The 13,272-nt window shown below is 38.3% G+C and overlaps 1 protein-coding gene across 1 annotated transcript in view; it reads right to left on the bottom strand.

The window, feature by feature from the left end:
• The window catches only part of MAN1A1 (mannosidase alpha class 1A member 1), a 184,486-nt gene that overhangs the window by 136,065 nt on the left and 35,149 nt on the right, over nucleotides 1-13,272 (bottom strand). The window lies entirely within an intron of this gene.

Raw genomic sequence — 13,272 nt, 5'->3', positions numbered from 1 at the left:
ATCTTAAAGCATCACATAGTTTTAGATATTATTCAAGGGTCATTTACCACTAAAAATCTTCAGTGAGATCAATATCATTTTATTAATAATGAAGTTTTCATATGTTCCTGAACACAACAATCAGTATCTTTAACTGATTTATTACCTTCCTAACTCACCACTATTACTACTACCAAGAGTTACCAAAAATCAGTACTATCTGCTGAGTATTCCGCTAATAACTTCAGTATTGTAACCAATTCTTGCTACAATCCTATGAAATATGTTTTATCACCATTGTAAGGGAGATGAAGAAACAGAGGCTTGGAAGTTAAAAAACAACTTTACTCAAAGTCACGACATTTTTCCACAGACAAGGTGCCAGGGTTCATCTCCTTGCTGGTCTGACTAACACACTGCATCACCTTTCTTTAATGAGTCAGCAACAAAATCTTCCTTTTCTGAATCAGACTATTGATCTTCCAACAATCAAAAGAATGTGTGTATGGTAGTATTTTCAGGATTTTCTTCTTATAAACTAATTTTGCTGAGAAGCAAAATAGATTTGAGGGTCAGATTACTTGATTTATAATCCCTACAATGCCAGTGATTAGTCACATACTTAAGGATGAGTACTAGTTTTTGTGACTCTTATCTGAAAATTTGGGATAATTCTTCACAGGGTGCACATAAGGAATATCTGAGCATGGTCTGTGTTTTTGCACCTAGCATTCTGCTTGACAGGTGGCAGGCAATCACATGTTTATTAAATTTTAAATCTGTATTAAAACTAATTAAATTCAAATCACAAAAAATAATAGAAGCCAATGAGCCTCTGAAAGACTAGATATACAAAAAAATCCATAAAACACCTAGAGATTGTATTAGAGTTGCATTTGGTTTTCCGATTAAATGTACTACATTTAGTAAATTCTTCATTCCTGTAAATTTCCAAAGATACTTTATAAATTCAAAAGCTTTTGGAATATACTGAACATCAAAACAGGAAAAAAGTTATGATTTGTTTCAGCTTTGTCAAAAATGATAATTTATACAATGTACTACCAGTAGAGAATCTCCTAAAGTAACCTCTGTAGTATATATTAACTTTTCCTATCTCCTTCCCTCAAGAGAAAAGCTGACACTAATTGGTTAGTTTCCTACATTTCAAGAGTTGCTGACATATTTCTCAAAATGGGTTCCTGATCCCTTGGGATTTCTATGAGTTAAAGTTAGAAAAGAAGAAAATGATGTGGTCAAAATGCCTTGAACGAAGCATTGGGAAGGGTTTATCCAGCAACTATAAAGAGAAATGGTTATATTGTTAACCAATTCCACCAGCTGATCATTTCTAGAAATTATTTACCACATTAAAGCCAACTGTAAGACACTGTGTGTGTATGTGTGTATGTGTGTGTACACATGCACAGAATAACCATGAGCTTCAATTAAAAAGTCACACATAAAAAATCAACTTGTTGACTCAGATTTACCACTTACACAAATATTTGAAAGCATCAAAAGGTTACCAGCTTTTAATTTTATAGTATTAAACCAATACCCAGCTGAGAGGCAATGGTGATAAAGTCATTTAACTTCTCTAGACCCAGTTCTCATGGGCTGGCAGGACAAAGAAGTCACTTCTAAAATTTAACTACTAAAAAGGATAGAATTGATCCACTCACTCTTCACAGGCTCCTTAGTTTTTTGTCATCTTTCATTAACTTAATTAGGGTTCTACAGCCTAATTCCATGTAGAAGTAAAATGGGCCCAAATTTCAAATGCAGTAGTGAAACCCTCACACACAAAAAAGACAAACTGAAAGTAAGCCAAAGATTTTTTTTTCCCCTAAATTCGTATATTTGATCGTGGTGAAAGGTATAGCTGACATCTGTGTGGAAGGAAACAAAGAGAATGACCCAAAATTTCATAATTGCAATCCATTGTTTTAATCCAGAAAATATAAAATAAGGTGTAGGCATTAAAGAAATAGTATTACTTCCCCTGGACTCCATGCTTATAAAAAAGATTCTTTGATTTTGTTCTTTCTTCTCAATTGGCAGCACAGCTGATTAACTAGGCCAGGTCATTTATTGAGTATCTGCTACACTATGAAAAGTTAAGATTTTAAAGGACTGGAAGGGAAGTATACAGAACTTTTATCTTACTTATAATCTCACTGATAATGTATGGAAACATAAAATTCTGCCTGCTTACATACTCAGTAAATGTTTATGAATATAGAAGACTAAGAAAACTAATTAAATGTTATGTATAACTCTATTGTTGTTCCCAAAATTTAATGTCGTGATCTAATCAAGCACACTGATGAAAAAAGTATGTTTGAATTTTTCCAGTATGCATAGAATTCATATCTTGCATATTTATTGCTAGAACTACTCTTAGCAAATACTTCTATTTGCTGAAGTTTTAATCATATAATCTTAAAATTTTCATTTTAGACACATTAAAATTCTTAGAAAAATTACATGATTTTTTGCCAGACAGATCTTAGGAAAACTTTGGGCTTTCATTGCCCTCATTTCATTGAAGCCTACAAGTTGAAGTCCCACTTATGGCCTCCTTCTATGGGATCTTATATAAAATTTCCATCATCTATAGGATGTGATGCTGGCCCAGCTCCATGAACCAGGGCCTGGTGCCCAATTCAAAGGCAGACAGTTGAGGGCTGGCCATGAGCCTCCACGGTTAGGTACCCTGGTGTGTAGTTATCACTAATGGATGGGGCTAGACAACACAACCATCTACTTTACCTAGGGAAATGTAACTGGAAGTCATTCAGAGAGAATCTAGAGGCCAGAGAGTGATACAGAAACAGAGAAGTATAAATATAAACAGAAAGGGCCAAGAAGCAGTAGAAGCCATGAGGAAAAAAGAAGAGGAGAAAAAAGTTAAGAGAAGGCTAAGGCAGAGATGATTTTGCCACTTGCATAGTTCCCCAGTGGAACGGTGTTAGGTCTGTACAACAGCCACAGGACTATCAACAATGCTGTTGAGTCCTGAATGTTGATGAATCATCTTCCCTTTTCCTTTTTGCCTGCTGAGACTGTTTGCTTACTTCCCTGTGTCTACTTGTAGAAACGCTTCTCATTTACTGAGGAATAACGCATAAGAGCAGGTCATGGATGAATGCATCTAAAAAACTGGGTTCATATCTGAGCTCTGCCATCATCAGTGTGACTCTAAGTGAGGCAATTAATCTCCATGAGTCCACTTTCTGCACGCATAAAATGTGAATAAAAACACAAGCCTCATTGGTTGTGGTGATGACTAACACTGCATGTAAAGAGCTTAACACATTGCCCAACACAGAGTAAGTGCTCAGTGCATTTTAGGCATTATAATTACTTTTATTAAAAACCTAAGAATGTCTGTGATTTTTGCAATATAAAAGAGCTTCATAATTTTTCCAAGTGTAACACATAAATAGGAAGGACAAATATATGTGAAGCCAAGCAAATCTATATTATACACAAGCTCTTTACAATTTTAAACATTTAAAAATGTATACAATTATTTGGTATCCAAAAGGAAAAAGAAAGGATAAAGAGTAGAAAGGTCCTCTCTATATGTAAGGCAACATGGGGTGATCTTTAGTTCTGCAGGTTCATACACTGGCTTTCATAAAAATCTTAGTTGTGTCAAGGTACTACTGTATAGAAGGGGTTTGTTTGAAGGATTTAAGGTTGATCTAGGTAAAAGGACCACAAGAGGCAGTTAACACACAACAAGCTTTAATGAGTGGTGCTTTGTATGGGGTTGCATGGGAGGGCATCCAGAGGCTTAGGGTGAGGAGGCTACCATGCAGAAGGGGAGGAGGGCGAAGGAGCTCCCAGGGGAGAGGTGCATTGGAATGAGGGCTTAGGAGTAAGTGATGTCACTTTGTGCATGGTGGAGTATCTCTAGGTCAGAGTACTTTGAAGGGCAGTAGAAGCCTGGGGTCTTAAAACCACAAAGCTCTATCTTATCAATGGCCAACAGATGCTAGGTAAGTCTTTACGGAATGGGTAAAGCAGGCAGGCTCTAAATGGCTAAAAATCTGCTTGTTTGGACTATTTTAAAAATAACTGGATGTATAAAAATTTGAGTTTGGTGTTGGCAGGCTCTTATGTTAGTGGGTCTCAGCCTGCAGTGAGGAAATAACCTAGAGACCAACAGACATAGGCCGTCTTTGGCTCATTTATGTAACAGTCCACTGTTTGTCATGAAAGGGAAGAAGCTCTGTGGTCCAGCGATACTCATGTTCCTGCTGCTGTTCTTGAGGACACAAGGGGCTGTATCTGGTTCAGGCAAGGTCTGGGGTAGAAGAGCAATCTAACTCACTGCTAAACCTGAAAGTGATGTACCATTTCTCCTAAAACTACATTTAGGGTTGTTGCTTTGAAAAATGGTGATTTTAAAAGCCTGACAGTAATTTCCATCAAACTTTGCTTAAAATTACTTGTCATATGAAAGTAACTCCCGGAACTTTCAGATAAAATATTTTTAGGGTCATTGAAGTTACTTCTTTCAATCTTTGGTGGAATTGGAAAACAGAAGGGAGGGACATAGATAAAAAGCTACTTGGGGAAAATTAATTCACAATTTTGCCAAACCTTCACTTATCCACTGGAAGAGAATTTCTCCACGGACAAACAACAGAGAGCAATCTAACCACCCCTTCCTCTGCTTATCTAATGCTATCCCACCACCTACATTTCCTTGTGGGAACGATGATCTGGAAGGCTAGAAGGACCATGGGGCAGTGACAGACCCAATACTGACGCAGGGCTGTCACAGCCACATGGCAAAGCAGGTCGCAGCGGGTAAGCCTGAGCCCGGCTGCCTCAGGGTCTGGCCCTCCACCCCTTAGTTCTCTTATTCTTAAGTAAGAATAACCCGTTTTAACAAATGCACCACTGTGAGTTGGGGTGCTGAGATTAAGAGAGGTTGCACCTGTGTGGGGACAGGGGGTATACAGGGACTCTCTATAATTTCTGCTCAATTTTGCTATGAGCCTAAAACTGCTCTAAAAAATAAAGCTTATTAAAAAAAATTATCTCCCTTACAGCACAGTGAGGAGATCAGGTGTGACAGTGCACCTGACTAGAAGACACTCAATGAGCCTGGCTGATCTTTATCCATGGACGCCACCTCCTCAGAGTCCTCCTAGGCTTCAGGAGTTAAACAGCGATAAGGGAGAACAGCCTGAAGGAAGCAGAACTTTAGCTGAACTCAGGGAGGGCAGAGCAATTCAGGGATGAGAAAGAAAAGAGGCCAATGTCACCAACAGATGACAGTGCAGAGCCTGGTGTGACTCCGCCTTCACAAAGACTGCAGGCCTGGAGTCTACCACAATTACATCTGAAAGTATTCAGGACTCTCTCACATAACAGGAATCAAGATGCCACCCAAGACAGTCTTGGGAATGATCCTTGTCCTTACATGATTCTTCAGTGAGTGAGGTCCGCTCCAGTCACCTTCTAGCTGTCAGCAACCAGTATGGGGGAAAAAAACTCTCTAGCTGTGACAGTTTCCAATTTTACCCCATATCAAATTCAAACACTCATTCACATGCTTTGCTCTTTCAAATGCTGAAATAAATCTGTCCCCTCTCTCTTTCCCAAAACCTGATAAGGTATTCTAAAGATTCTTTACCCCAATGTTACAATGACAATTACTACTTAGTACCTATTTTTGCGAGGGTGAGAATTATAAATGGTAATAAAGCAGTATTGCCAGATTTAGGAAATGGAAAGATTACACAGAACCTACTTACAGTTAAAAAAAAAAAAAAAAAAAAAAGTTGTTTATCTGAAATTTTAAGACAAAGGAACATTCGGTCCCTGGTTCTGAGTCCACTATCAGCTCTCTGGTTTGTGCCCCTGCTCTGCAGTAGGCTCAAAAAAGGGGTCAGAACATTTCAAGGCCCAGACAGGAACAGAACCATCAGGTCTAGGGTAATAAGAAGCGAATGGGGGGCTGGGCACGGTGGCTTACGCCTGTAATCCCAGCACTTTGAGAGGCCAAGGCAGGCAGATCACGAGGTCAGAAGATCGAGACCATCCTGGTCAACATGGTGAAACCCCATCTCTACTAAAAATACAAAAAAATTAGCTGGATGTGGTGGTGCACACGTGTAGTCCCAGCTACTAGGGAGGCTGAGGCAGGAGAATTGCTTGAACCCAGGAGGCGGAGATTGCAGTAAGCTGAGGCTGTGCCATTGTACTTCAGCCTGGGTGACAAAGTGAGACTCCGTCTCAAAAAAAAAAAAAAAAAGAAGTGAATGGGGAATGTGACAAAATAAGTCAAGCCCCTGGCTAAAGCTATTTAAAAGAAAAAACCAAAACAAAACAAAACACTACACTGGCTAAGTGTAAAAAAAAAAAAAAAGCCTGTGAGCCACAGTTAGCCCACAGCCCAGCAGTTTGCACTGCAACCCCTACTTTGTAGGCACGCATCTAGACCTAACCACTCTGTTTTTAGGTCTGTGGGCCTGTGGCTTCCCGCCAGCCCTGCCTCCCATAGCGCAGCGAGGAGTTTCTATCCCACTTCCCGGCTGCCCTTCAGGGCCAGCTTCCTGCACTGTTCTGGCAGCACCATATGTGCTATTTCTTTGCCACAAACTAGCAAAATCCTGGAGATCTGAGGTGAATAAAGCATTAGGCATAAGCTTCTCAACAATTCTTTCACTGGATGAGTAGTAGTTTCACATTTTAGAAAGTATTATTCTGTTCTATAAATGAAACTGTAGAAGCTGTCGTCATCATGGGTTATGGAGTCTGAGGCCATAAAAGAGGAAGTGAATCAACTTTGTCAAACAGCTACCACACTGCATTGTGAAGGGAATTTGATATAATTTAACACATCCAATCCTTATAACACCCTCTCTCGGGTATTATCATCCCTGTTTTACAGATGAAGCTGAGGCTCAAGGTAGTGTAGAGAAGAGCAAGGCTGGGGACTCTCTCACTCTGATTTTCTCTGCTGCACCCTGAACAGAGCCCTCATTTTTTTGCTGCTTGCAAACCTCAGATAGTCATCTGAGGCTTCTGAGCCCTCCTGTTGCTCCATGCACAGACAGCATCCCTCTCTGGGGTCTGAGAAGCTGTGGCCATGCCTGGCACCAAAATAACACACACCGAATCAGGCTTGGGAGCTGGCTCAACTGAAGACCCTCACAGCCCCACCTTTCCTTGCCTGCCCTACATCCTTCAACTCTCACAACCTTCCTCCTCCTCCGTGTCGGCTCAGCTCCAACTCTATACTCAACTTTTCTCCTCCTGCCCTGTATGCTACTTGGGCAGACAAGATGGTGTTGCCCTAACCGACCTGGCCTGTCACTAGATTTATGGAAAACCATGAATTCCTCTCCTTCATGCCAAGCTGCTGTCTACAGCTCTGATATTCTCTGAGGTTTACTACCACCATGGGAGCTAATGTGGACCAGCTTCTTTTTCCTCTTTCTATACTACTCGACTTCTTTCTTCTTGCTATGTGTGAAATTTGTTTGTTGCTAAGTACTAAGTTGCCTCTTAGCCACTGAGTAAAGATTATATATATATATATATATATGGGGATGGGGGATTTTCTTCAGATTGAAGTGTCCTGAATTCTCCTACAGCCAATTTTAATGTACTTTTAAGTTGGTAGGAGATATATAAAGAAACAGTAATTATTTAATGCTACTGCATGAATTCTAATGCGCCACTGAACATTAATTCCCCAGTGAAATGAAAGTGTGGTTAGCAACAGCAATTTCTTTAGAAAAAGAGTCAGAATGCCTGATAAAGCCAGTTTTAAAAAATGAGAATTCTAGTAATCACTACTTGTAAAGGACAGCTTGTTGTGTTTCTAAGAAGTATCTCATCCTCCTAAGAAAAAGCCAGTGTTTCTAGCTCTAACTCAAAAAATTGGATCATATGCATTTAATGGTTTGTTTTCTTTAGGGCCAAATTGTGACATTATTTTATAAAATCTCCTGTGCTGTTAGCAAATGGAAGAGGGTACGGGGAAAAAAAAAAAAGAAAAAAGAACTATTTGACTAAAATATAAGTCGATTTCTCTAAAATATTCTAAGGGATAATAATTTACCAACTCAAAAGTTAGAGGGCATATTTATATATGAATAAGCCGTTTTCTTCAGCCTATCTGGTCCATTCCTTTCCATAAAGAAGCACTATTGTTGAGAACATTTTCCTTACATAGAACAGTTTGGCATCAGCTTAAGGTTTACCGTTTGCAGTTATTTCCTCATCAAAAACATCTGTCTTGTGGTTTATGACTATTGTCTCCAGGCAGAAGCTGTCACTGAGTTCAGAAGTTGTCATTTTGTGTTTAAAAGTTTAACCTCAGGGTTTTTGGTCTGTTTATTCAGTTGGTTTTTAATTAACATGGAAACTTTTTATTCATTAGATTAGCCTTGCTAAGACCTCTGGGGTCAATGTGAGGCCAGCAGGTCTGTGGTGACAGATAATCTTCCTCACTTGGTCTAGGCCAAGATCTGGTAGGGCTTTCCCAACATGGGGAGCATCAGCAACTACAGATCTTTAGCAATCAAGAGAAAAAGGTATTTTTTTTTTTCGAGGTGCAGTTTTGCTCTTGTTGTGCAGGTTGGAATGCCAGTAGCACAATCTCGGCTCACTGCAACCTCCGCCTCCTGGGTTCAAGCAATTCTCCTGTCTCAGCCTCCTGAGCAGCTGAAATTACAGGCGCCCGCCACCATGCTTGGCTAATTTTTGTATTTTTAGTAGAGATGGAGTTTCACCATGTTAGCCAGGCTGGTCTCGAACTCCTGAGCTCAGGTGATCCGCCCACTTTGCCTCCCAAAGTGCTGGGATTACAGGCATGAGCCACTTCAACAGGCCAAAAAAGGTATTCTTTGCTGGGATATCACAATGCTCCCATAACATCATAAAGAGAGCTAAGAATGTATTCCATAGAAAACAAACACTATTTTCATGTAGTGTCTCATCTCAAAGGGTTTTTTTTGTTTAAATATGTGTAATAAAAAGGCAAGCCCAAATATTCTAACTCATACATATTATTCTATAACGTCAAATTTTCACTACGTTTACATTTTTGCAGTAATGACACAATGATTTTTAAAATTGAAATGTGCTATCTTTAAAAGATTTGTCAACTTTATAAAGGCTAAACATTTTTGATTCGGATTTCTTTTTAAACTTTACAAATACTATGAGGTTATTACTAGTCTTACTAGTTGTTTGTTTAGTGATTGGTAAAATGAATTAGCTTGAATTTCATTAAAACGAGCAAAGTCAGATATAGTTACCTTTTTAAATTATATTATTTTCTTTTTTTGTTTTTTTTTCTTTGAAACAAGCTATCCCCAGGGAGTCAAGCCCTGTTCTTCAATTATCAAGAGGAGAGTTGCAGGGCACAAGTATTCCTCTTTTTTTCCTTTCTTTTGTGTGTGTGTATGTTTTCTAAAATAGACTTTTTTTTCTAAACAGAAGTTTTAGGTGTACAGCAAAATTGAGTGGAAAGTACAAAGTTCCCATATATCCTCTGTACCCCCAAGGTATAACCTCCTCACTATCAACATCATGCACCAGAGTCACACATTTATTACAACTGATAGACCTACACTGACATATCACTGCTACCTAAAGTCCATGATTTACATTAAGGCTCATTCTTGGTGTGGTGTATTTCAGTGTTTTGACAATGTACAATGGCATGTATTTACCATCATAATATCACACAGAGTATTTTCACTGACATGAAAATCCTTTATGTTGTGCCTATTCATCCCTAACTCTAGCCAACCCTTGGTAATTTACTGTATGCATAGTTTTGTTTCATCCAAAATATCGTATAACTGAAATCATAAAATATGTAGCCAATTTTAATATTGTAGTCATGTTACTTCTTTCACTTAGTAACATGCATTTAAGGTATCTCCATACCCTTTTATTGCTTAATTGCTCATTTCTTTTTAGTGTTGAATAATATTTCTTTTCACTATTGAATAATATTCCATTATCTGGATATACTGCAGCTTAATTACCCATCTACCTACTGAAGAACATCTTGATTGCTTCCAAGTTTTCACAATGATGAATAAAGCTGTTAAGAGAGTTGTACAGTATAAAATTTTCCTTTTTAAATAAAAGCCAGAAATCACTATTTTCATAAAGGATTATGAATTGTAATTCTGTAAGTTATTATTTGAAGGTAGAATTCATAAAAAATAGATTGGCCATAAAATGTCACATTTGTGGCTAGGTATGGTGGCTAATGCCTGTAATCTTAGTACTTGGGGAGGCTAAGGTAGGCGGATCACAAGGTCAGGAGATCGAGACCATCCTGGCTAACAAGGTGAAACCCTGTCTCTACTAAAAATACAAAAGATTAGCTGGGCATGGTGGTGAACAGCTGTAGTCTCAGCTACTTGGGAGGCTGAGGCAGGAGAATCACCTGAACCTGGGAGGCAGAGGTTGCAGTGATCCAAGATCGCACCACTGCACTCCAACCTAGGCAACAGAGCGAGATTCCATCTCAAAAAAAAAAAAAAAAAGTAACATTTGTTTTCCAAAAAAAACTTTCTGAAGTAACTGTTCTTAAAATTGTCCATTATTAATAAGTGGAGTATCTGTTATCATCTAGAATCTATGATCTTGTAAGATTTTGAAAGTAATTTTTTCATACTGCTGATAACAGTTTTACAAATTATTATCTGGGCATAACAATAATAAAGATATATAAAAGGACTTTACTTATGAAATGTAATACTTATGTACTACTGCCAGAAATGCTGGTTCCTAAGTATAATCTTGAAGTAGCAACCAGTGATTCTATAAGACTTAAAAGCCATAATTGGTGGGTCCCAAAAAGGTATTTTCTTACTATCCTTGTCATGAAAATAGTCAGCATTTATTGAATACTTACACATCAGGAAGTATGTAAAGCATTTACCTTCTCAGTCCCTTACAACCACTCTGCAAAAAAGATAGTCTCCCCAGTGAGAGTCTCATTGCATAGATGAAGAAATCAAGAGGTTAAATAATTTTCCCAATGTCAAATCTTGGTGGTGGAGGTTGGCTATGAACTCAGAATGAGTCTGATGCCTATGGTATGTTATCCTGTACACTGTCCTGAGCCAAATGCGTGATCCATGCAAACTGGGGGAAACTTGCCTTCCAAATAAACTTCCAAATAAAGTGTGACACATGTGGTGTTGATATGCATCTTTGTATGTTTCTATCACCTATCTCATTATTCTGGAAAAATTTGATGTTTAAGAGTGAGACTTTCAGACACATGACATGCAAAACCAATTGCCAACCTTTCTTCTTCAGAAAGCCTTGCAGATGCAGGGAGAAGCATTAAATGTACTGGTAGATTAAGAAATTGAAAATATGAGTATCTGTTACTTCTGGTACCCTGTAGAGAAAAAGTTACCTGACATACTGAAACAGAACTTTGCTTTACATGCATTTTAATAGCTAAAAGTTCCTTCCTTTGAAAGATATCTGTTCACCTCTACTTGGACATCCTACATAAGTTATTTCATAAGCATGAGTCTTGGTTTCATTGAGGATTATATTTCATCACCAAAATAACACTCTAATAATTTCATTTTGTGCCACTGAAAAGAGACATATTGCTCAATACACTAGCTTAAATGTTAATAATACTCTAAAAATTGCTGCTAAATGGCAATATCAGATTTCTTATTAAGAACATGCAGAAAAAAAAGTACTGAGATATGGGTTATTTTTCAAAGCTCTCTACTATGGTTTCATCTAGATTTCTATATTACTAAGATGATCACTTAAAATGGCAAATAATTATTTTAGACTATATGTGATACAGTATCATCTTTAAGGCAAGCACTAACAACTAATATGCCTGTATTATTACCACCCTAAAATCATATCTTCTATGGACTGACGATCATCTGAGATATTTTGTAAGTGATAGCAAATACTTCCTGGGCCTGCAAATGCATTATCCTAACCCTTCTGGCAGGGTTTTAAAATCCGATACAGCCTAATTTTTTTCTTCAAAACAGTAAAAAAAAGATAATCATCATTCATTCTATTGTTGCTGGATGGCAAGTGGACAGCATTAAATATATGCCAGATTTGGCAACCTGTTAAAGTAGACTGTATTACTTAATATAAGCTTTGAATGCAATGACTTCCAATTTTCTTCAGCTATTTTATGGCTTAAAAATCAGGCAAAGACCTCCATAAATTTAAGAAGTAAAAGATGTCAAGTTTGTCAGCAGAGGTGAAATTATTTTATTATTCCAAAAGACTACACAAAGGTGCGTCACAATAATAAAAATATGAATATCTATTAGACCTACTTCAGATAATATAGATATATTTACCCCACAGTCAAACCTCTTTTTCCCTTGCTTGTTGCTGAGACTGACAACTGTAAAAGCCTAATGTTCTTTCTCAGCCTCTTCACAGCTGGAAGTGGCTACTGGTCAAAGTTCCAGCCAATGGGACATCTGTCAAGGTCAACGGGTATCTTTGCTTTCCCTCCTCCCTCTGCCTTGAACAAAGGTGTGACACATGCAGATGTGCTGTCGCAGTGCTTATCCTGCTGTCATAAATGAATTAAAGCCAGGAGAACTGCAGTGGTATTTTTTGTTTGTTTTTGAGAGGGAGTCTTGCTCTGTCCTCCAGGCTGCAGTGGAATGGTGCAATCTCGGCTCACTGCAACCTCCGTGTCCCGGGTTCAAGCGATTCTCCTGCCTCAGCCTCCCAAGTAGCTGGGACTACAGGTGCCCGCCACCACACCGGCTAATGTTTTGCATTTTTAGTAGAGACGGGGTTTCGCTATGTTGGCCATGTTGGTCTCAAACTCCTGACCTCATAATCCGCCCGCCTCAGCCTCTAAAAGTGCTGGGATTACAGGTGTGAGCCACCATGCCCGGCCGATATCTTCTCTGAAGGAGGAGCCAGCCAGTTATGTTTAAATGTCAAACTAAAGTTTGAACTACCACCAATCACTAAGGATTTATCATTCTAACAGTTATCCTTTGTTTGTTTTTTTAACTGGAGTGATCAGTTCAAAACTGGACTATGTACCATTGCCCCAATTTGAGAAAATAGAAGTTTTTCCCTGCAGTATTTATTATAATATTGTTTGGTAAACAATATTTAGGTTTGACAGAGACAGTAGTATAATAAATACTAAGATTCACCAAAAAATTTACAGTAGGCGAAGTCCTCTGATTAAGTTTTAAAGACTAATGTGGGTTTAGTGGAAGGCACAAATGGTTAACCAAAAAAAAAAAAAAAAAAAAA

The sequence above is a fragment of the Cebus imitator genome, unplaced genomic scaffold (assembly GCF_001604975.1).
Source record: "Cebus imitator isolate Cc_AM_T3 unplaced genomic scaffold, Cebus_imitator-1.0 Scaffold130, whole genome shotgun sequence".
NCBI lineage: Eukaryota > Metazoa > Chordata > Mammalia > Primates > Cebidae > Cebus > Cebus imitator.
This window is presented reverse-complemented; position numbering and strand designations above follow the sequence as displayed.